General features: G+C 40.4%; 1 protein-coding gene and 1 pseudogene across 1 annotated transcript in view; one reads left to right on the top strand and one right to left on the bottom strand.

Annotated features, from left to right (window-relative positions):
- MPPE1 (metallophosphoesterase 1) overlaps positions 1–22,321 on the top strand; it is a 53,092-nt gene that overhangs the window by 5,763 nt on the left and 25,008 nt on the right. The window lies entirely within an intron of this gene.
- Positions 11,509–11,967, bottom strand: LOC120220194 (annotated as a pseudogene).

Below are 22,321 nucleotides of genomic sequence, written 5' to 3'. Positions count from 1 at the left end.
TCTTGACAGGTGTTTGAGATAAGTAATATTTGAACATCTCTGTGTGAGAATAAAAAGCAGTCTCTTTTGTCTTCTATTTCTTTTGTAAAGTTATGAAAATAATCTTAAAACTGTCTTCTGAGACTATTAAGTCTTCAGAGAAAATTATCCCGATTTCTCTGAAGGTCTACACTTTATTTTGTCCTAGCTTTCGAAATGATACCTCCTATTGTGTGAGCCAAGGCAGGCAGTTTTGCTCCCTTCTTTTGTGAAGGTATAGAGAGCATCAGAGCTGAAGTCCATCACAGTTGATTTAAAAAATTATAAATAAGTATCAAAGCAAATGAAATAAGCTAAAATTTTAAAAGCGTCACAACACAATCAAGTACTTTCTTATGGCCTGGCGGGGGCAATAGTCAAGAGAACATAAAGAATCTTGGAGATTTCCAAATTATCTAGTGGGATTTCTTTCTTGACATGTTCAAATATAAATTGAAGTGAAGGCTGGATAGCATTTTAGTGAAAAATCAGAAGTCCCAGCCCTCACCCTGGCTAGCTAGTGACCTTGGAAAGGTTACTTAACCTTAGAAAAGCTTTAGTTTCCACAACGTTAAAAAAAAGAAAAAAATATTATAATAATAGGGTTCATCTCATAGGATTGTTGGTCTCACTTAATTCTCTTAAATGAGTTATTAGTGTTTAGTATGGGGTAAGGTATATAGTGGGTGCTCAGTAAATGTTACATAAAGAAGCAAATTAGTTTCAGGTTCCTTTTGGTAATACGTGCTGTGGTAGCCAGGCTCCTGATGTTCATGCCCTTGTAGAGTCCTCACCCATATTGTACCAGAGTTAGTCTGTGTGACCAATAGAATGTGGCAGAAGTCAGTGTGTTACTTGTGATCAGGCTATAAAAGGCTGTGGCGTCCACCATCTTGGGCTCTCTTTATTCTGGGGGAGACACTGAAGCTACTGACAGTTTGGCTACTAGTGAGGAACGGGGATATTTGGCCAATAGCCAGGGCTGACCTGGAAGCTACCGTCAAACATGCGAGTGAGCCTGGAAATGGATTCTCTAGTCCTAGATGATGGCAGCCCCAGCTGGCAGCTTCACTGCAACCTCATGAGAGACCTTTGCCCCAGATCCCCAGCGCCTAAAATAGTGGTGCATCTCACCGCTGATGAGGTCTTAGATATTCTTGTTTCTCTAAATCACATCAGAGTCACATGATCCATCCCCCTCCCCCCAACCATACTTCCTAAACTGCCATAATTTTTATTTTTAGAATAAATGACTATAAGTCTTGGGGCGCCTGGGTGGCTCAGTTGGTTAGGCGTCCGACTTCAGCTCAGGTCATGATCTTGTGGTCTGTGGGTTCGAGCCCCCCATCAGGCTTTGTGCTGACAGCTCAGAGCCTGGAGCCTGCTTCTGATTCTGTGTCTCCCTCTTTCTCTGCCCCTCCCCAGCTCGTGCCCTGTCTCTCTGCTTCAAAAGTAAATAAATGTTAAAAAAAATAATAAATGACTATTATGTCTTAAACAGAGATGCCTCGGCATATTTGCCATCTAGAGGGATTTTGGCAATTATTGACCAACTGTGAAACTGACTTATCATTATGAAATTTTTTACATCGGAGGTGATGTGAGGGACGTTGATAGTGGTTAAGAGGAGCTGATGACTTAGAAACATGTGAAAGTGTTCTGGGCAGGCACGGAGAAGAAGGCTGTTGATTATGAATCACCTGGGTATACAGGGACTTTATCCTGTGGCTTATCAATCTCATCCAGAAGTCACTGGTAGGTTGGCCACTGATATCATGGGATGGGATAAAGCCTGGCAGGGGGAGGGTGTCTCTCACTCTGTGCTTCCTTCCTACGTCCCACGTCCACATCACCAGTGTTGGAAGTAGTGTGAGGTGAGGTGAAGGAGGGAGGAGGTAAGGAATATAAATGAGGTGCTTCAGAATTTTTCCATGGTAACAAGAAGGTAGTTTGACAGCAGAGAAAATTTGGGTCTCTAGAATTAGACTCTTATGTGTTTATTTAAAATTAATGCAGACCACTAACATGCTCATAATGCATTTACTAGGTCATCAGAGAACTCATTTGCTAATTGTAGAGCATGATCTAATGGAATTATCATGAGCTCTATATTTGCTACCTAATTAGTATTTCCGCTTTGCCAATGCCCTGCATTGTCATTGCCCTCTCCTTTATATTTTTTCTCCATCACCCTAACGTAGTACTTTGTCTGTAGCCTTTTGGCTAACCCTCTGTCCATGCACCATAATGTTGGCACATCAAATTTCCTAAAGCACTACCTTATAGTGCTTGCAAGCTGCAACAGATGCTGTGGTTAGTGGAATAACGCCCCTTCCTCTGCCAAAGATGTTCACATTCTTATCCCTAGAATCTGTGTATATGTGACCTCACATGGCAAAGGGGAATTACAATTGTAGATGGAATTAAAGTTGCTGTGGTAAGATAAGAAAGATATTTGGTCTTTGTCACCAGTTCCTAAAACAGTGCTCCCACAACTCGGAGAATTCCTGGAGTGAGGAGATGTTCCAAGGAGGTGACTCTCCTAGATAACATCAGGGTAAGAGCCAGTTGCCAGAAAAGTCAAGAGCTGATTAGAATCTTGGAATTTTCAGCCTCATCCCCCCAACCTCTGGGGTGGAAGGGAGGGCTGCAGATTGAGTTTGTCGCCAATGGCCACAATCATGCTTACATAGTAAAACTTCCATAAAAATCCGAGGAGATTCTAAGTGCAAACATCCATGTGCTCGGAGGGTGGCACATCTCATCTCCACAAGGACAGAGGCTCTTGCACTCAGGGTACTTCTGGTCCTTGCCCTATGTACCTCTTTATCTGGCTGCATTTATATCCTTTAAGCTCTAATAGCAAGGATAGCACTTTCCCGAGTTCTTGGAGTCATTGTGTATATGGGGGTGTATTGTGGGAACCCCTGACTTAAAGTTTTTTTTAATGTTTATTTATTTATTTTTGAGAGAGAGAGAGTGCACAAGTTGGGGAAAGGGGAGAGAGAGGGAGGCACAGAATCTGAAGCAGGCTCCAGACTCTGAGTTGTGAGCACAGAGCCTGATGCGGGGCTCGAATCCATGAACCGCGAGATCATGACCTGAGTTGAAAGTGGACACTTAATTGACTGAGCCACCCAGGCGCCCCAGGGAACTTTGACTTTGTAGCCAAGTCGAAGAAAAGTGAGGCTAACCTGGGGACCTGATACTTGCAATCGGTATCCGAAATGAGGGCAGTCTTGTGGGCCCAACCTATAAACCTGTGCAGTCTGATGCTAATTATGGATAGTTAGCGTCAGAAATGAATCGAATTGTAGGACACTCAGTTGGTGTTATAAAGTTGGAGAACCAGTGTTTGGAAAGATGCCATATGTTTGGCGTTAGGAGGAAAAGAGGTCCTCAGTTTTTGATCAATTGACCTTAAAAAGGGGAAACTATCTTGGATTATCCATGTGGACCCAATATAATCACATAAAATCCCTAAAAGGAGAAGAGGAAGGTGGAAGAGGAAGTCAGAATAGGGTCACAGGCAAAGGATTAACCCACTGTTGCTGGCTTTGAAGATGGAAGAAGTGCCCCTGAGCCAATGAATATGGATGGCCTCTAAATGCTATAAAAAGCAAGGAAATGGATTCTCTGCTAGAACCTCCAGAAAACAGTCTTGCCGACATCTTGATTTTAGTTAGTCATGTGGGACTTATAACCTACAGAATTGTTAAGATAATAAGTCTGTGCTTTTCAAGCCACTGTATTTGTTGACAATTTGTTGCAGCAGGAACAAATTAGGAACTCATTTGGAAAACTAATTTGGAGGAACTAATTAGGAAACTAATACAGATACTATTTCAATCCTAGTGGTATGTTACATCAGACAGTACTCTACTTCCTCTATCGTATCCAAAGTCTACCTATGCTTAAGTCGTTTCATTTCTTTTTGTCTTGTTTTCCAGAGTTAACATTTCTTGAGCATGTTTTTACAGTTGATCCACGGATCTTATAATTTTGAATTTGCCTGCCTCCTAAAATTTATCTGTGACCCCCAAGATCATTCACAGATACAGGCAAGTGACAAAAAAGGAGAATTTCCCAACATGTGTATTTCCAGTTGAGGTCAACAAGACCCTCTCTGCAGGCTTGTTTCAGCTCTCACACTGTAAACAAGTATCTTTTCAGAGTCTATTTAGTGCCCTGTGTTTTGCATCTTTGTGCTTTCTTTTGGCCGTCTTGTTTACAATGGGTCCCAAGTGTAATGCTGAAGTGTGGTCGAGGGTTCCTAAGCTTAGCAAGAAGGTGTGATATGCCTTATGAGAAAGTGCCTGGGTTAGATAAACTGCATTTAGGACATACTTATAGTGCTGTAAGCTGTGGCTTCAAGGATAATAAACCAACATCGTGTATTAAAGAAGGTGTCTTTAACCGGAAGCACACATCACACAAGGTTCTCTATTGATTTGCTAATGAAAATGTTGTGACCAGTGGCCTGCAGGAACCTAACCTAGCATTTTCTTTAGGAACAATGGCTCCATATTCACTAATTCAGTGAATGCCTCAAAGAAAGAGAAATGATTGCATTCACTCATAGAAGCAAACACATTATTTTTTAAAAGTAATCTCTACCCCCAATGTGGGGCTCGAACCCACGACCCCAAGATCAAGGGTCTGATGCTCTGTTGATTGAGCCAGCCAGGTGCCCTGGGCTAACACATTGCTGATACATAAAAGCTAGTTAATAACTCTCTGCTGACTGATTTTGGGGGGGAGGGTGGAAAGCAGAGCATATCGTTTTTTTTGTGGTGAAGTTATTTGGTGTGTTTTGTGGTTTGCATGGCATACAGTGATTTTTATTTGTTGTATGTAAATATCTTCCCATGTCTGGCTTAGTGAAGACTAAGAATGAAGTGCTCACAAATGTATTGTTGTTCCCTAATAACTGTATAGTTTATATAAGATGTATTTGTGTGTGTAAAACTAGAACATGTCTATATTAAAAGATCAAGGGCTCAGCTTTTGCATTTTGGGTGGGGAGAATATTTCCTCTTGTCTAGCTCAATAATTTTCAGCTTTTAATTTCTTTATTATTACTTTTAAATGTTTAGTTATTTTTGAGAGAGAGAGAGAGAGCACAGGGGAGGAGCAGAGAGAGAGAGGGACAGAGGATCTGAAGTAGGCTCTGCGCTGACAGCAGAGAGCCTGACCTGGGGCTTGATCCCATGAACCACGAGATCACAACTTGAGCTGGAGTGGGACGCTCACCCAACTGAGCCACTGGCTCAGCCAATTTTCAACTTTTTAAATTATATAACCTGAAAGGGATTTTGAAAAACTATACCCTCTCACCCACATGAAATTGTCTTCGAATATTTTCTTTATAAGTTTAAATAGTTGCAGAGGATTTACTTGCTAATCTAATTTAATTATCAACACATTTAAATGAAACTATTACACCTATGTTTTAAATGTGTCCAAGGAAGTATAACTATCATTGTGATTTATACCCACCTGTATACATTAAAAAAAAAAAAAGAACAAGCTGTTTTTAAAGTCTTTTTAAAGTCTTTACATTTTCTTCTCATCTTGAAATAATATTTCTATTACATACACTTATGCTTGAAAGTCTCTTATTGATTTCTGCATGAGATATGTGTATAAATGAAAATTCAATCTTTAGAAAGCTCCTGTAATCATAAGGCTTTAGATGTTTAATCATTTCCTTCCAGATTAATCCAGAGTGAGGTTGATGAGAAATGGAGTTTTTCTTAAATGTTTGTTTATTTTTGAGAGAGAGAGAGAGAAAGAGAGAGAGAGAGAGCATGTGCAAGGGAAGGGCAGAGAGAGAGGGAGACACAGAGTCTGAAACAGGCTCCAGGCTCTGAGATGTCAGCACAGAGCCCGATGCGGGGCTCGAACCTGCGAACTGTGGGATCATAACCTAAGCTGAAGTCAGAAACTTAACCAACTGAGCCACCCAGGTGCCCTGAGAAACGGTTTTTATCCTTAAGGAGAATACATTCTTCTTGGGTAGGCAAGACTCATGTGCAGAAAACACAAAGATGACTGTTGAGCGGTGTTTGCAGGGTTGATGCGCAGACCTTTAGAAAGAGGGGGGCCCCCAGCAGCGGGAGTACCTGGGCCACCAAGCTGGAGTTGTTGAGTAGAGAAAGGACATTTTCAAATCTGTATCAGGAAAAGTTGCTTTTTAAATTTTTTCTCAGTGAAATACCCAAGTCCAGTTCCCTGTGGCCCAATTAAGTTCTGTTTAAGGCATTGTGCTACTTGCTGGGGATACAGCAGTGAATAAAGGATTTAAGATACCCCTACAGCCTGTTCTTTTTCCTAGTGGTGATATTGGGGACCAGAATATATTCTGAAGGAGATCATCACTAAAGGGGGAACAGGCAGAGAAAAATGGCAGGAATAGCAAACAGTACAAGAAGCTAACATTAAAAACTAAAAAGGTGATCATATTACTGGAATTAGTAATATATTTTTCTTCTGATTCATTTACCATAGTTGAAATGCATTTTTTTTTCTTCTGAAACTGGCTGGGTCTACATATGAAAAGTAACTGGACTGTGACATGGCCTATAAATTAATTAAATTGTTTTTGTTACCCTGGACTGCCACAGGGATGGGCAATGATTAACACAATGTCAAAGGCTAGTTTATGTGTCTTAATGCAATTTGAGGGCTCTTTTGTATAAAACCCAAGATTTAAAGCTTTACATTTTTTTTTGAGACAGAGACAGAGACAGAGACAGAGAGAGAGAGAGAAAGAGAAAGTAAGCCCGATGTAGGGCTCCATCTCATGAACTCTGAGATCATGATCTGGGCCAAAATCAAGAGTTGGATGCTTAACCAACTGAGCCTCACAGGGGCCCCATCCAACATTTTGTATCTAGCAAAGTGTTTAATCCTCACAACAATAGTTTGAAATAGATATTCTTATCATTCCCACTTTATAGATCCAGAGCAAGGAATTAAGGAATGTGTCCAAGACCACACAGTGAATGAGCAGTAGAGCTGGACCCTAGACCCAGGAAGTTAGTCCCACGGTTGAAATGCCTAGCTACTGCACTAAACAGAAAGGTGCCTAAGATCATGGCAACATATCCGGTTATATCCAGTTCCAAGTCATCAGAGGGCACCCGTTCCAGGCCATTGAAAAGACTTTGTAAGTTCCAGGCTCGGTTCAAATAAAAAATCCCATTGCACATTATATTATGCAAAAAATACATCCACACCCATATTAACAGCTATAAATACATATTACATATGTATTTGTATTGCTGCTGTAGTACATTTGGAAGGATTTCAAAAAGATTAATTTTGCTCTTAAAATGACTTAATCTTGAATAATATTCAGTTTATATTTGACTGATTTCTTTACAATCTTTGGGCACACTCAGGGATTTGATCAAAGTGAGAAAAAGCAGAAATAAGGAATAATATTTTTATGAAAACTCAATTTTACAGTGAAGAAATCTGATACATTTTATAGTGCTAATGAAACACATTAACTCCAGTTTCACAGTTTTCCTTTCTGTATTTTAGAATTAAACGTTATTATAAAATTAAACACAGACACAGGAAACCGCACAGACCAAATGTATGGATTAATGAATTATTATAAAGCAAACAGTCTTGAAACCATCGCTTAAGTCAAGAAGTGCGATTTTGCCAGGCGCTCCAGAACGCTCTCCTCATGTGCCTATCCCAGGCACATCACCTGGCCCCCAAAAGTAACCACTATTGTGACCTTCATAATAATCACTTCCCTATGCTTCTTTGTAGTTTTATTACCCAAGTAGACAATGTAGTTTGGTCTTGTCCATTTTTTGTATGTCTTTTGAGTATCTTTTAATTTATTTTTTAATTTTTTTTGTTTTTATTTATTTACTTATGAGAGAGAGAGAGAGAGAGAGAGAATCCCAAGCAGGTACCATGCTGTCAGCGAAGATCTTGCCACCGTGTGATCATGACCTGGGCCAAAACCAAGAGTTGGACACTTACCTGACTGAACCACCGAGGTGCCCCAGTTTTCTTGGTTTTTATTTAAATTGCAGTAGTTAACACAGTGCAATATTAGTTTCTGATGAACAGGTTAGTAATTCAACATTTCCATACGACACCTGGTGCTCATCATAGTTTCTTTTAATTTAAAAGCTCCATTTGCCATCCTCTCCTTTCGTTACAATCTATTTGTTGAAGGCCTATAGAGTTTGTCCTGTAGAATTTCCCACAGCCTGGAGTTTTCTGGTAGCACACTCACACAGTTTAACATGTTCCTCTCTCCTCAGTATGTCATGCGCAGTGTCACCTTGATCAGAAGCTTCATCGGATTCTTCCCCTTGGCAAAAACAGGAGATGGCATGTTGTTTCCTCAGGCAGAAAGGACCTAATGCCTGATGTGCAATGCTAGGGCTTGTCCCTGCTCAGTGGTACAAATTCAACAGAAGTTACAAAGGCGACATGATCTAATTATACTTCCATAAAGCATTTCAAGATCAATTCTCTACTAACCCAGTATACAGTTCACATAAGAAAGGAAGGATATGGGTCACCCGGGTGGCTCACTCGGTTAAGCGTCCAACTGTCAGTTTTGCCTCAGGGCATGATCTCAAGGTTTCGTGAGTTCGAGCCCCATGTTGGGCTGTGTGCTGATGGTATGGAGCCTGCTTGGGATTCTCTCTCTCTCTCTCTCTCTCTCTCTGCCCCTCCCCCACTCACTCTGTTTCTGTCTCTCTCAAAATAAATAAATAAACTTAAAAAAAAAGAAAGGCAGGATACATTTTAATTCTTTTTATTATTATTTTTTTTTTTTGCCGTGTTGAGTATATTCTCATGGTACAGTTCAAAAATTAGTTTTTTTAATTTTATTATCTTTTTTAAAAAGTCTTTATTTATTTTGAAAGAGAGAGAAAGAACTTGAGTGGGGGAGGGCAGAGAGAGAATGAGAATCCTAAGCAGGCTCTTCTGTCAGCACGGAGCCCAATGAGGGGCTCAAATTCACAAACCTGGAGATCATGACCTGAGCCTAAATCACGAGTCGTATGCTTAACCTACTGAGCCACCTAGGTGCCCCCCAAAATGAATTTTTTGAAACAATATTAATATGAACTAATGGATATAAAGGTATTTCATGGGTTTTAATTCACTGTAATTATTTTCTTTGTTGAGGTTCAGATACCCTGATCTTTGACCTGAGCCTTTTCAAGTTGCCTTTAAGTCTTTTAGATATCACCTAGTAATCCTGGATAGACCTTTTCTATCCAGAGTTAGGAAGTGTACAAATACACACACACACACACACACACACGTGCATATGTGCACACAAGACAAAATGCCTCACGAGTTAATAGAGATACTTTCAATTGAGTATTATGGGGTTTGTAATCTAACCTCTTTAATGTTACATGTGCATCCAGTGGTATGTTGGTAAATCTTTGACAACTTAATATTCAAAGCCCTGATTTCTAGCTCTTGCAAATGTAGGAGAGGAAAAAATATTTTTCTCTATTTCCTTAAGTTCAGTAATGGGGGCCTGTGAATTAAAGTCACTGAAGATAGATTAATAGGAGAAAAGGTGTATTTTGTATGCATACAGAGACTTCTTAGAAAAGAAATGAAACCCTAGAGAAGCAGTTAGGCTTGATGGCTTATATACTACTTTAAAAAAGGATGATAAATTGGGGAGAAGAAACTAGGTAAAGGGAAAAGGGGATTTAGGAAGTTGTGGGAAAGTGAGTAGGAGATGTATTGTAAACAAAGGTTGTTTAGTAGGGTTTGTTATGCAGTCTCAAGTCATCCCAGGTGATGATATTGTCTCTGTAGATCCTTCTTCTGGGTGCAGGACAGGGGGACACCTTTGCAAGTGGAAATTTCCTTAATAAATGGAAGGCTACCTAACTTAGGTTTGTATAGGATGTGAGCAATAAGGCATTTAACAGGGATCATTTCTAAGGAAACAACATCAAAACAAAAAGTGGTTAGAGTGGACCATATACGAGTTCAGAGGCCAGTCAGTTGAAAAGGTTTCTAGATGTTGGGCTTGAAGCCCATCTGTAGACAGTAGAGTGAGGATGGCAGTGGCAGTCTGATGACTTTCCTGCCACTTTGGTATAAGGATGATCTTGATCTGAAGGCTACTAAGAAACAATAAACACAGGAGGAACTTCCCACCCTGCCCAACATCTGCCTAAAAGTAGTGACATATTTTGGGGGTGATGATCTCCTCCCTTTCCTCCATCTGAAACGTTCAGGAAGTTTCGCATGTTAAAAGCTTAATTGGTAGTTGTGGAGAGAGGTTTAGGTCAGGGAGGCAAGAGATCTGGACAAGGAGAAGAATATAGACCAAAACAAGAATAAGGAAGGAGAAAAGAACACATCTGAGTGTATTGCCCCATTTCTCATTAAATCAGTCTCTCAGTCTGGGGCATAGGTCAGTGTTGTTAAACAACTGTGTCTCATTTCAGGAGCTGGTGGTGCAGGCAGGTCTACAGCACCCACCTAAGTTAGGCTTGTAGAGAGTGTGAGCAATCAGGCATTTAATGATGGTCTTTTCAATGGAAACGAGAGAAAAACAAGAAGTGATGATGAGAGCAGACAGATACACACTTTCTGAGCTCAGAGGCCAGTCAGTTGAGAAGGTTTCTAGATGTTGGGCTTGAAGCATCTGTAGGTGGTGGAGTAGGCACAGCAAGGACAGTCTGAGTTTCCTGGTTTGCGGTGTGAGTGTCTCCTGTGAAGGCACATACATCAGTGTCACCGCCATGATTATCTCTGGCGGAACACAGACGCATTCAGCTTCAGCTCACAGGGCTTCTTTAACAAAACTTTTTTTTTTTAATGTTTTATTTATTTCTAGGAGAGAGAGAGAGACAGCGTGAGCAGGGGAGGGTCAGAGAGAGGGAGTCACAGACTGAAACAGGCTCCAGGCTCTGAGCTGGCAGTCAGCACAGAGCCCGACACGGGGCTCGAACCCATGAACCACGAGACCATGACCTAAGCGAAAGTCAGATGCTTAACTGACTAAGCCACCCAAGCACCCCTCATAGGGCTTCTTTAGATGGCCCCAGTTAGGATCTGGGCAGTCAGGTTTTTTCTCAGGACACCAAATCAGGAGGGTGAGAGGAAAAAATAAAAGGAAATTTTAATTACTGAGAAAATGCATAAAATGGCAGCATTCAGTTTATAAAGGAGTGAAAGTAGCTTAGAGACCATGAACGCCCACAAGGGCAGGTTATATAAAATTTCTCATGATAATCACCCCCATTTCTATCAAAGATAATCAGAGCAACTCTGGTGGCAAAAGAAGTCTCGTCTCGTTAAACGTAGTTTGATTATTTATGTAACCGCAGCGAGAATAGTAATTGATCTTACAGATCTTCTAAAGTTTGTTTTGCTGGAAATTTCATGAGGAATCTCAGATTAGACTTTTTTTTTTTTAATGGTGAAAAAAGTTATATTTAGATGTAGCCAGCTGGACTGAGTTTAGATGATCCCAATTTTGTTGGCAACATCCAAAGCATTATAGTCAGGAACCAGTCGAACGTATACTTTCTTTTCTCCATTGGGCCTGATCAGAGTATTGACCTTGGCTATGTCAATGTCATAGAGCTTCACAGTCTGTTTGATCTGGTGCTTGTTGGCCCTGACATCCACAATGAACACAAGAGTGTTGTCTTCTATTTTCTTCATGGCTGACTAAGTTGTCAGCAGGTACTTGATGATGGCATAGTGGTCAAGCTTGTTTCTCCTGGGGGCGCTCTTTCAAGGATATTTGGGCTGCCTTTGGAGATGCAGTGTCTTGGGCCGTCAGAATGTAGGTGACATGCGGATCTTCTTTTTTTTTTTATGACTATGGACGCCTTTCAGCACTGCTTTCTTGGCCTTTGCTTTGGCTTTGGCTTTGAGAGGGACAGGGGCTTCCTTCTTCGCCTTTGGCACCATCTTCGTGAAAGGGCTCAGGTTAGACTTTTAAAAGGACCTGGAGGCTAAGAAGCCAAGTTAAGAACTCATCATCAGACTTTTCCTGTAATACCTATAGTTTTGGGTGAATCTCTTTTCTTGGGGTCCCCTCAAATCCTGAGTTTCCTGGGTCTGCCAGAAAGTGACTTTCTTTACTCACCTATGAGACAAGGAACCGTATAAAGCAGGTTCCAGACCAGTTTTTCCAAGGATCTTTGTAAACATTGGCTTCATGAAGTCAATCTCAGTTCCCTAAGACTGTCTGGAATATCTGATTCTATGCACATCATTCTCAAATATGACATTCCAGTCAAAGCCTTTGTAATATATCCACTCTTTCCAGTTGCGCCCTGTTAGGAGACAGATTTATTGAATTTCTGCAAATAACTATATTATCATAAAATAAGAATATTCCATAAGAGTTTCTGAATTCCGGACGTGTCAGGTAGGAAAAAGGAATGTTTTGTTTCAGTTTGAAATTTTTTTAAAAGTTTATTTATTTTGAGAGAATGGGGTGGGGGGAAGTGGCAGAGGGAGGGAGGGAGAATCCCAAGCAGGCTCTGTGCTGTCTGCGCAGAGCCCAACGCATGGGCTTGAACTCACAAATCATGAGATCATAACCTGAGCTGAAACCAAATGTTGGACACTTAACTGACTCATCCACCCAGATGCCCCTTCCTTCTGCTTAAAAAAACATAATGTACCAAATTGCTATAAGTTATAGATAGTTCAAGAGAAAAGAGAAAAAGTTTCCTTCAATCTGGAAAATAAAACATTAAAAAATCAGCAATATCCTGAGCAAAGTCATGAAAGAAATCATAATCAATTTTTATAGTTTATTCAGTTCCATGTTAATTATTTTTTTAAAGTTTTTATTTAAGTGATCTCTACCCCCAACATGCAGTTTGAACTCATGACCCCAGATCAAGAGTCCCATGCTTTTCTGACTTGTTTTGCTTGCTGTTGGGTTATCAGTTTCATGAGCTTATCAGCTTCTGTACTAAAGTTTTGGAAATCCCTTTCATTTTTTAAGATGAAGTGTCCCAACCCTAATAAACGAAGAACCTCAGTTTCGTGCTCGCTCTCTCTCCTTCCCCCACCTTCAGTCCTGCTGTGTGGCCCCAGGCATGGTGTGTGCTTTCCACGACTTGGAGTAATAAATCTTGTTTTCTCACAGTTCTCTCATGGTTGTTGCTGAGGTGAGTCTCACAGTCATGGTAACAACCACAGGAGCTGGCCCAGCCATGACATTGGCTCTAAAAGGGGAGACGTCTGTTGGGGGGGAGGGGGCGTCACACAAACAGGACACCCCACATGTGTGCCAGGCTTTTCTAGCCAAAAGGCTCTCCCTCAATAGACTGAGACCAAGCCAAAACACCAGTTTTAAAGGGATATGTTACTTTATAGCACAAATTTCAATGTGGCAAGAGATCATGTTTATTAACAGACCCAAATATCTTTAGTTTCTCTGCAAGAGTAAGAAGCCAGAAGTAGATAAAATTGACCTGTGTTTAATAATCAATATTTCCATTTTTTATCTTATTTAGAAATGATCTAAATACTCAACAAATGTCTATCATTTAACTTAACCTAGTATAACTCTAAGGTTTTAAGTTACCAAAAAGAGTTTGGAAGTTATTTTTAAGCAGATATATTATCAAACAGAATTATTGTTGAAAGATTCACTTATAAACTTTTATACCACTTACATCTATTTCATTCATATGTTCCTAACGATCATGTTTAGACTGCTCATGAAAATTGTATGAGACATTAGTAAGTTAGCCAGCATCTTACATAATTTTGTTGTTGACAAATTTTGTAACATATACATGTTTGGCAAGTATCAAAGATCACAGAAGTAAAGAACCTAAAAGTTAAACATATGACTTTCTTCTTTTTTTAATTGGTGTGTTTGACATACATCAGACAATTAATTTTGTTATATTTTTTCTTCTCAGGATAAATTATAATTTTATGATCTTGTTAAAAGATGAAGTGAGGCATATTAAAAAGTTTTAAGAGTTTATTTGATATGGAAGCAACCTGTGTCCATCAACAGATGAATGGATAAAGTAGATGTGGCATATGGTTCCAATGGAATATTATTCAGCTGTGTAAAAAAAGAATGAGATCTTGCCATTTGCAACAACATGGATAGACCCAGAGGACATTATGCTAGGTGAAATAAGTCAGAGAAAGACACATACTGTATGATTCCCCTTATATGTGGAATCTAAAAAACAAACATAAAAAGCAGAAACAGATCCATAAATTCAGAGAACAAACTGATGGTTGCCAGAGGGAAGGAGGTGGAGCATGGGTAGCATGTTTGAAGGGGTGTGGGAGGTACTGGGTTCCATGTATGGAATGAATACATAATGAGAATAAAAGGGACAGCGTAGGGAGTATAGCCAGTGGTACTGTAATATGCTGTATGGTGAAAGATGGTAGCTACACTTGCAGTGAGTATAGCATAATGTATATAGAGCTGTTGAATCACTATGTTGTACACCTGAAACTACTGTAATGTTGTGTGATGACTCCACCTCAATAAAAAAAAAAAAAAAAAAGAAGAGTTTATTTGAGCAAAAGTGTATTCAGACGGGGCAACATAAAACTGGAAGTGGTTAGAAAGCACTCTATGGACAGGAGTCTGGGCAAAGACTCAGAGAAGGTGTGAAAACCGAGCCAGACAATTACTGATTGTCTATAGCTTAAAGTCCAGTTGGCTGTTTGTGCGTGGTTCTCCTTCGGTTTCAATTTCACAACCTTGAGGTATTTATAGACCTCGGTTTTAGTTGGCTTCAGTAAGCTTCCAAGAGCATTAGAGCCACTTCAATGTACTGGCCTCCTTTTTTAATTAATTCAACAATCTTAAATATCTAGTAGAAATAACTTAAGCTTATTTGAGTAGTAAACCCAGGTGGAATAAAAACGCGTGTCTGCATTATCCTAAATGCTGACAATTCTGAAGACATACCTGCTTTTATTAAGCCAGCAATATTAAATTAGCCTTACTTTCCAAAGATTATTCCAGATCCTGTGAACTTGAAAGCTACTTGGATTAGTTCCTATTTTCCTGAAAGTTTTAGGAATATCTAATTTGTGTAAGTGCTTGTGTTTTTCTAAGCCAATTAAAGTTGCTCTCTTATATGGGATTTTAGATTAATTCTGGCAATACCATCTAGAGGGAGAAAATGCCACATACACATATCATAGACACAAACATGCAGACAGACACAAGAATCTTTAAAGCTCTCATCCTAAAATTTTAACCATGAGTCAGGCCAACATAGAATTCACACCCCACAAGTTTATATAAAATGGCTGGATCCAAATTGTGTTTCTGGCAGGTGGAACAGATTTAGGCTACCTGTGCAATGAAGGCTAAAGCTTTTTACCAATATTTGTGGAGGAGACTTTTAAGACTTTCATTTGCCCTGATATGCAATGATAGAGGCTGTGGGCTGAATTTTGGGCAAGAGTTCTTTTGGAAACACCAACAGATGGTCTGAGGATTTAAAAGCTCATCTGAGTAGATAAAGCATCCAGTTCATTTTCAGGAAGTTAGAGTAAGGTGCCCTTCAGCTGGGGGACCAGGAGTTACGTCCTTAGAAGCTTCCATTTCAGAGAGGGCTCTCGGCTTCTTGAAACAACAGTTCCTGTTATCAGAGGTTTGGGATAATTACTACTTAGAAAGTTCCCTTCTTCCCCCTTCAGCGCAGAACAGTTCCATTTCCAATGTCCTGACTTTTTACAGTATCTGCAAGAGTCTTCAGATGAACAAGGGAGATGTGGGAATTGGTAAGAAGGATGCCTGGGCTTTGAATTCCTTCTGGGGTGTCACTTTCTGTCTTTGTAAAGATTCGATTAATAGGATAAGGTCAGTTGTTTTTAATTCCTCAGAGAATTAGGTCACCTCAATGATAATATCAAGGGACCGAGTCTCATCCAACTACATTGTTTTGAATTTGTTTCTTTATTTCAGAAAGATTTCCAACTAAGATGAAAATCTGAGATTCCTAAATTCTGGATTTATAGCTATGTGCCTTTGGGATGTTTTTAAGTCATTCTACAAAGGCTAGAGTTTGTTTTCTTTCCCTCTGAGTACATAGTTCCGTGTTAGCCCAGTTATTCATAGGTGAGGAGGCCTTAAAAACAGCTCATCTTGGGCCCTGAATACTGGCCTCCAATTGGGCAACTTCTGACCACAAACTCTTTTAAAAAATTCTTTCAAATATATCATTATCATGTTTGGTGAAGACAAACAGTGAATTTTCCTGGCAGTATTGACCCTCCTACTTTGTTTCTTTCCAAAGGTGTACCTATTACAAATGTGACTCAAAATGAAAGTCAATAAACCTTTTTATAGCTTAACCAGGGATGCAAGAGGATTTCCAAAGTAGGTGCAAAAGATGCAGCCACTATTATTTAGAGCTACTCCCAAAGGCAGCCAGAAGAAACACTTGGGGAGCTTGGGTGGCTCAGTCGGTTAAGTGTCCGACTTCGGCTCAGGTCATGATCTTTCGGTTCATGGGTTTGAGCCTCACGTCTGGTTCATGCTGACAGCTCAGAGCCTAGAACGTGATTTGGACTCTGTGTCTCCCTCTCTCTCTGCTCCTCCACTGCTCATGCTGTCTCTCTCAAAAGTAAATAAACATTTAAAAAATTAAAAAAGAAAGACTTAAGTGAGCTTCCTAATGGCTGGCAGTAGTCAGTAGGATATCAGCAACAGTGGAGTGTACCCCACATCTCTGTGTCATCAACAACAAGGTCTTGGGGCTCCCCAACCTGAAAGTTGGCTGTCTTCAGATGCAGCTCTGACAACCTGACACAAAACGGACAGAAGGAAAACAATGGCTGTCCTTGGGAGAGCAAGGATCAATAACCAATGAGTACTCAAAACCGAGAGTCACCCAAGAGTAATACCCAAAGAACTAGTTCTTCCAAGTGTTTCTTCCTGCTAATCTACATGTAACTAAGGAGAGGCTCTTGCTGTTCTCATTGGATCAGAAATCTGTGAGGCTGACTTGGTATGAATTTTTACTTTTTGCCAGCTTTGTCAGACATCCTGAGTTCTTGGCTAAAACCTGTAAAAAACCTGTCCTTTTGTGATAGTCAAAGCTCTAGAGGAGAATAAAAAACAAACCCATCTTTTCCTCTACTCTGAGGTTCTGTGACTAAGGCCTGTGAATTAAAGCTAGGAGACAGATAAACAGGAGAAAAGATTTATTTTGCATGCACACAGCGCCTTCTCCACAAAGAAGTAAAAACTCAGAGAAGCAGTTAGGCCTGAGGCTTATATGTCATTTTAAAAAAGGATTATAATTGTGGGAAGACACTAGACAGAGGAAACTGGGGATTTGGTAAATTGTGGGAAGGTGACTAGGAAAAGTATGATAAACAAGAGGTATATTAGTAATGTTTGTTATGCAGTCTCAGGTGACTCCTTAGTTCCCTTCCCAGTACAGGAGGAGGGGACATCTTTACAAATGGAAATTTCCATTTACAAATGGAAGTGATTTTAGTCAGACGGGGTGTGGTAGTAGAGACTCTTGCTGTGTTTGCTGTTTCTCAGTGCCTTCAGAGCAAAATAATCATTATGCCAAAGTGGCATATTCTGGTTTCTTTCACAAGTTTCCACAGGGAAGAGGTTTGGGGCAGGTCCCCCAAAATGTATCCCTTTTGCCTGTGGACTGTCTTGAGCTGAAGGTGATGGAGGCCCTGTGGGCTCAAGAGAAACTTTTGCCCCTCTCTTAACTACATAGAAGAATCTAAGTTGGGTGTGTGTGTGTCTTTCCAAGAATAAGAATTATTACCAGAGATAAACTTTATCCGAGTGACCCATGTGTATGGTGGGGCAAACATAACATCTAATTGCTGAACATCTGCTCTTTTATTGCCTGTGAATTGCATGCCTTCCCTCAGAACTCCCAGACCCTTACCACTTTCTCCTTAGTTCAGGATGACATATATACCTCATTTGGAATTTCCATGTCTGTGTGGATTCCCAGCACACACAACATCAAACTTGATTTTCTCCTGTTAACCTGTCTCGTGTCAATTCAATTCTCAGTCCAGCTAGAGAGACTTTGAAGGGGGCAGGATATTCTTCCTCCCTGACAATAGGGTACACATCCCCAGCATTTCAAGTGATGTTACCAGTGTGATGTCAATGCTCATGGATTTGGGAACAGGTGCACACAACCGGCGTCAACACACCACTGCCTGTACCTTCTTTCTTCCACACCAAGAGTGCTGGTGTCAGGGGCACAGGGCTGGATAGATTAGAATACCCATAGTTATAAAGTTGCCTTATCCCCTGTTATACATGCAGAGCTGTTAGAATGCCACTACAAATACTATTGCTAGCAATATGCTTACTGAAAACAGCAATTTGTTTTTGCATTGTGCTGTCTATTCTTCTATTTTAAAAAAAGTTGTACTACATCTATTTTGTCAGAGGGCATGGCTATCACATACCATACTCTATCTTTTAACCAGAAGTTGGTCTGAGTTCAAAAGAAACTGTATCTCCGATGTTCATCAACGCTTTACATCAGTGTCTCTCCCTCGTCATTTAACCAGAAGTTGGTCTGAGTTCAAAAGAAACTGTATCTCCGATGTTCATCACCAACGCTTTACATCAATGTCTCTCCCTCATCACTTTGATGGTCCGAAGCTTGTTTTCTGGAAGAAATCATGGGAATTCAATTCTCTGAATACCTTCATATTGATAACAGTTGTCTATGACTCTAACACTTGAAATTCCATTTGCTGCATATAAAATCCCTGGTCACATTTTCTTTTCTCGTGAAATCTGAAGTAGGTACAGTCTGTTTTCTTTGGGCATAAAGCCTTCTGTCAAAGTCGGGCGATAATCTTGTCAGGGAACAAGAACTCCTGTCCCCTTCAAGGTCTTTCCAGCTGGACTAAGAATCAAATTGACATGGGACAGATCCACAGGAGAGAATCAAATGTAGTAGCGTACTTACGGGGAATCCACATAAACACGGAGACGTCAGTTGGAAGACGGTCAGATGGAATGAGGTGTGCATGTCTCCCAAACTAAGGAGAATGGGGTAGGGGTCTGGGACTTAAGAGGGAAGACATACAATCCTCAGGAATAATGGAAAAGAGTAAATGTTTGGTAAACAAATGTTTGCTGAGCCACTCAGACATGTGGGACATAGAGGACCTTGATCAAACAGGTCTTGCTAGGTTCCTCCCTGTCAACCACACCTGGCAGTATAATGTAGTAATCCATGGTGATAGATCCCTTCCAGGCACAGGTCCTTGAATTCTTTTTAGGCACCTGTGGGGGAGGGAAGTAAAGAGCTTTGTTATGCATCTGCTGGGTTTTGATTGTTTTTTAACTCAAAATAATCTTCATCCCAAAGTGGCCCATCTTGGGGCGGCCTGCCCTTGGCTCCTACAATATCAATTTTTCCCCTTATATATCACTTTTTGCTAGATACCCAAATATATTTTCTTAGCATTTTTCTTTAAAATCTCATTATCTTACTGGAATGTGTCTTAATGCTGAACATTCTGAATTGATATTCTCAGGTACATAGGGTGCACTTCTTTAAAAATGTTTTATTTATTTCTGAGAGAGAGAGAGAGAGAGAGAGAGAGAGAGACTGTGAGCAGGGGAGAGTCAGAGAGAGAGGGAGACACAGAATCCGAAGCAGGCTCCAGGCTCTGAGCTGGCTGTCAGCACAGAGCCTGACGCGGAGCTCGAACCCACGAACCGTGAGATCATGACCCGAGCCGAAGTCTAACCGACTGAGCCACCCAGGCGCCCCTAGGGTGTACTTTCAATATGCTTCGAATATGTGCATTTTTTATTTCAGAAAAGCCTTCTTGAATCACAGGTTTTAGAACTGTTCTCTGCTATTACTTTTTCTTTAAGGACTCCTATTATCTGTAAGATATTCTTGCCTATCCTCCATATTTGTCATATTCTTTAAAGCTCATTTTGCCTTTCCTCATTTCCTTTTTTTTTTTTTTTAACATTTTTTCATTTTTGAGAGATAGGGTGCAAATGGGGGAGGGGCAGAGAGAGGGGGAGACACAGAATCTGAAGCAGGCTCCAGGCTCTGAGCTGTCAGCACAAAGCCCTTTGTGGGGCTCGAACCCAAGAGCAGCAAAATCATGACCTGGGCCACAGATGCTTAACTTACGGAGCCACCCAGGTGTCCCACCTTTCCTCATTTCTTGTTGATTTTAAGGTCATTGTTTGTTTCCTCTCATTTAGTTTCTATTTCTTCATTTTTCTTGTCTTATTTCCAATTCTTTCCTGAGTTGCTACTTCATTTCTGAGTTTCCCTAGTTCTGATTTAATCTTCCCTCATTTTCTTGATGCCTTTAGCTTGTTTTGAAATCACAGACTCTGGCTTGGTTGTGTTTTGTGGGTGTGTCCTTGTGGTTCACTTTCGTTGTCTGTAGAAATGTCATTCTACTTCTTGCTCAGTTTTCTTCTGACAAGAACTCTGATAGTTTTCAACCATGATTCTTAAAAAAAATTTTTTTACGTTTATTTATTTTGAGAGAGAGAGGGCAAGCGGGGTAGGTGCAGAGAGAGAGGGGAGAGAGAGACCCCCAAGCAGGCTCTGCACTGTCAGATGCAGAGCCTGGTGTGGGGCTCAAACTCACAAATAGTGAGATCATGACCCAAGCCAAAGTCAAGAGTCAGACACTTAAGCTTAACCAGCTTAACCAACTGAGCCATCCAGGTGACCCAACCATGATTCTTTTCTAATGCACATTCTTACTTGAATTTATTTCTCCTGGGCCTCCAGAAGGAGCAGAATTCTGGAGTGCTTTTGCCAGTTCACTTAACAACGCCTTCTGTTCTCTGTAAGTGTGCTCAAATATGCAAGCTTGCCTTCTGAAATTTCTCCTTTCCCACTTTTCTCTGTCTTTTATCTTTCCCACATTTCTCTTGTCCATGTCCGGCAAAATTCTTATTGCATCCTGGGAGTTTCCACTCTGTGTGGGGTCTTATCCTTATCCCTGTGGGGAAGGAAGGATTGTTCTAGCCCTTCAGTCTATCTGTGGGTTCCTTGCATTTACTGCTCTTGGATGGATGACCTTCCTGTTTTTCGATGATGTTCTCTCCATTGGAGAAACTCAATGCTGTTTCAGGGTTCCTCTATCTTTTTTTTTTTTTTTAATGTTTATCTATTTTTGAGAGAGAGACAGAGAGACCGAGAGTGAGCGGGGGAGGGGCAGAGAGACAGGGAGAGAATCCAAAGCAGACTCCAGGCTCTGGGCTATCAGCACAGAGACCAATGTGGGGCTCAAACCTATGAACCATGAGATCATGACCTGAGCTGAAGTCAGACAGCTAAATGACTGAGCCACCCGGGTGCCCCACGTTCCTCTGTCTTCAGGTCCATTAGAAGTTTTATTGTTCCCCTGTTTCTTCCCACACATACTCTGATAGCACCAAATCTTGAAGCTATTCTGTGGGTTCATCCTCACTGCCTTTATATTTTTGGGTTTGTGGGGATACCTTGTCAACTAATTTTGTCCCAAGCATTGTCCATGGGTTTTGGTTTTGTTATCTAGTTACTCAGTCTGCCACACCTAATAGATAAATGGCCCTTGATTCATGTTAAAAAAAAAAAAAAAAAAGAAAGGGAAATTTTAATGAATCAGTCTTAATAATCTGCACTCTGGACTCTGACTTGAAATAAACATATCAGTGCAGAACAAATCAGAGTAATCCTCCCAGGAAAGCACTAACCAAGCTGCTTAAAAGCAATTTTCCTTAAAAGTGATTAAAGATCCCTAAACTAGGATCTCTGACTATAACTTAAAATATCTGAATATTTTCAATTTATCCAACATACGGTAGTCACCCCCCTCATCTGAGTTTTGCTTTCAGTTACCTGTGGCCAACCATGGTTTGGAAGCAGACAATCCTCCTTCTGAAATATGATCAGAAGGTCAAAAGTAGTTTAATTCTGCATCACATGCCTACATTACTCACCTCACTTCATCTCATCATGTAGACATGTTATCATCTCACATCATCATAAGAAGAAAGATGAATACAGTACAATAAGATATTTTGAGAGAAACCACATTCACATAACTTTTATTACAGTATACCATTATAATTGTTCTATTCTATTATTAGCTGTTGCTGTTAATCTCATACTGTGCCTAATTTATAAATTAAACTTTATCATAGGTATGTATGCACAAGAAAAACCAGTATATATAGAGTTCAGACCTATCTGCCATTTTGAGCACCCACTGGGCGTTCTGGAATCTATCCTCCATGGATAAGGGGGCACTGCTGTATTTTTACTGGGAATCA

Source organism: Hyaena hyaena, unplaced genomic scaffold (genome assembly GCF_003009895.1).
Source record: "Hyaena hyaena isolate Hyena2069 unplaced genomic scaffold, ASM300989v1 scaffold_673, whole genome shotgun sequence".
Taxonomy (NCBI): Eukaryota; Metazoa; Chordata; class Mammalia; order Carnivora; family Hyaenidae; genus Hyaena; species Hyaena hyaena.
Note: the sequence above shows the minus strand (reverse complement) of the source record. Positions and strands in the feature narration are given on the sequence as shown.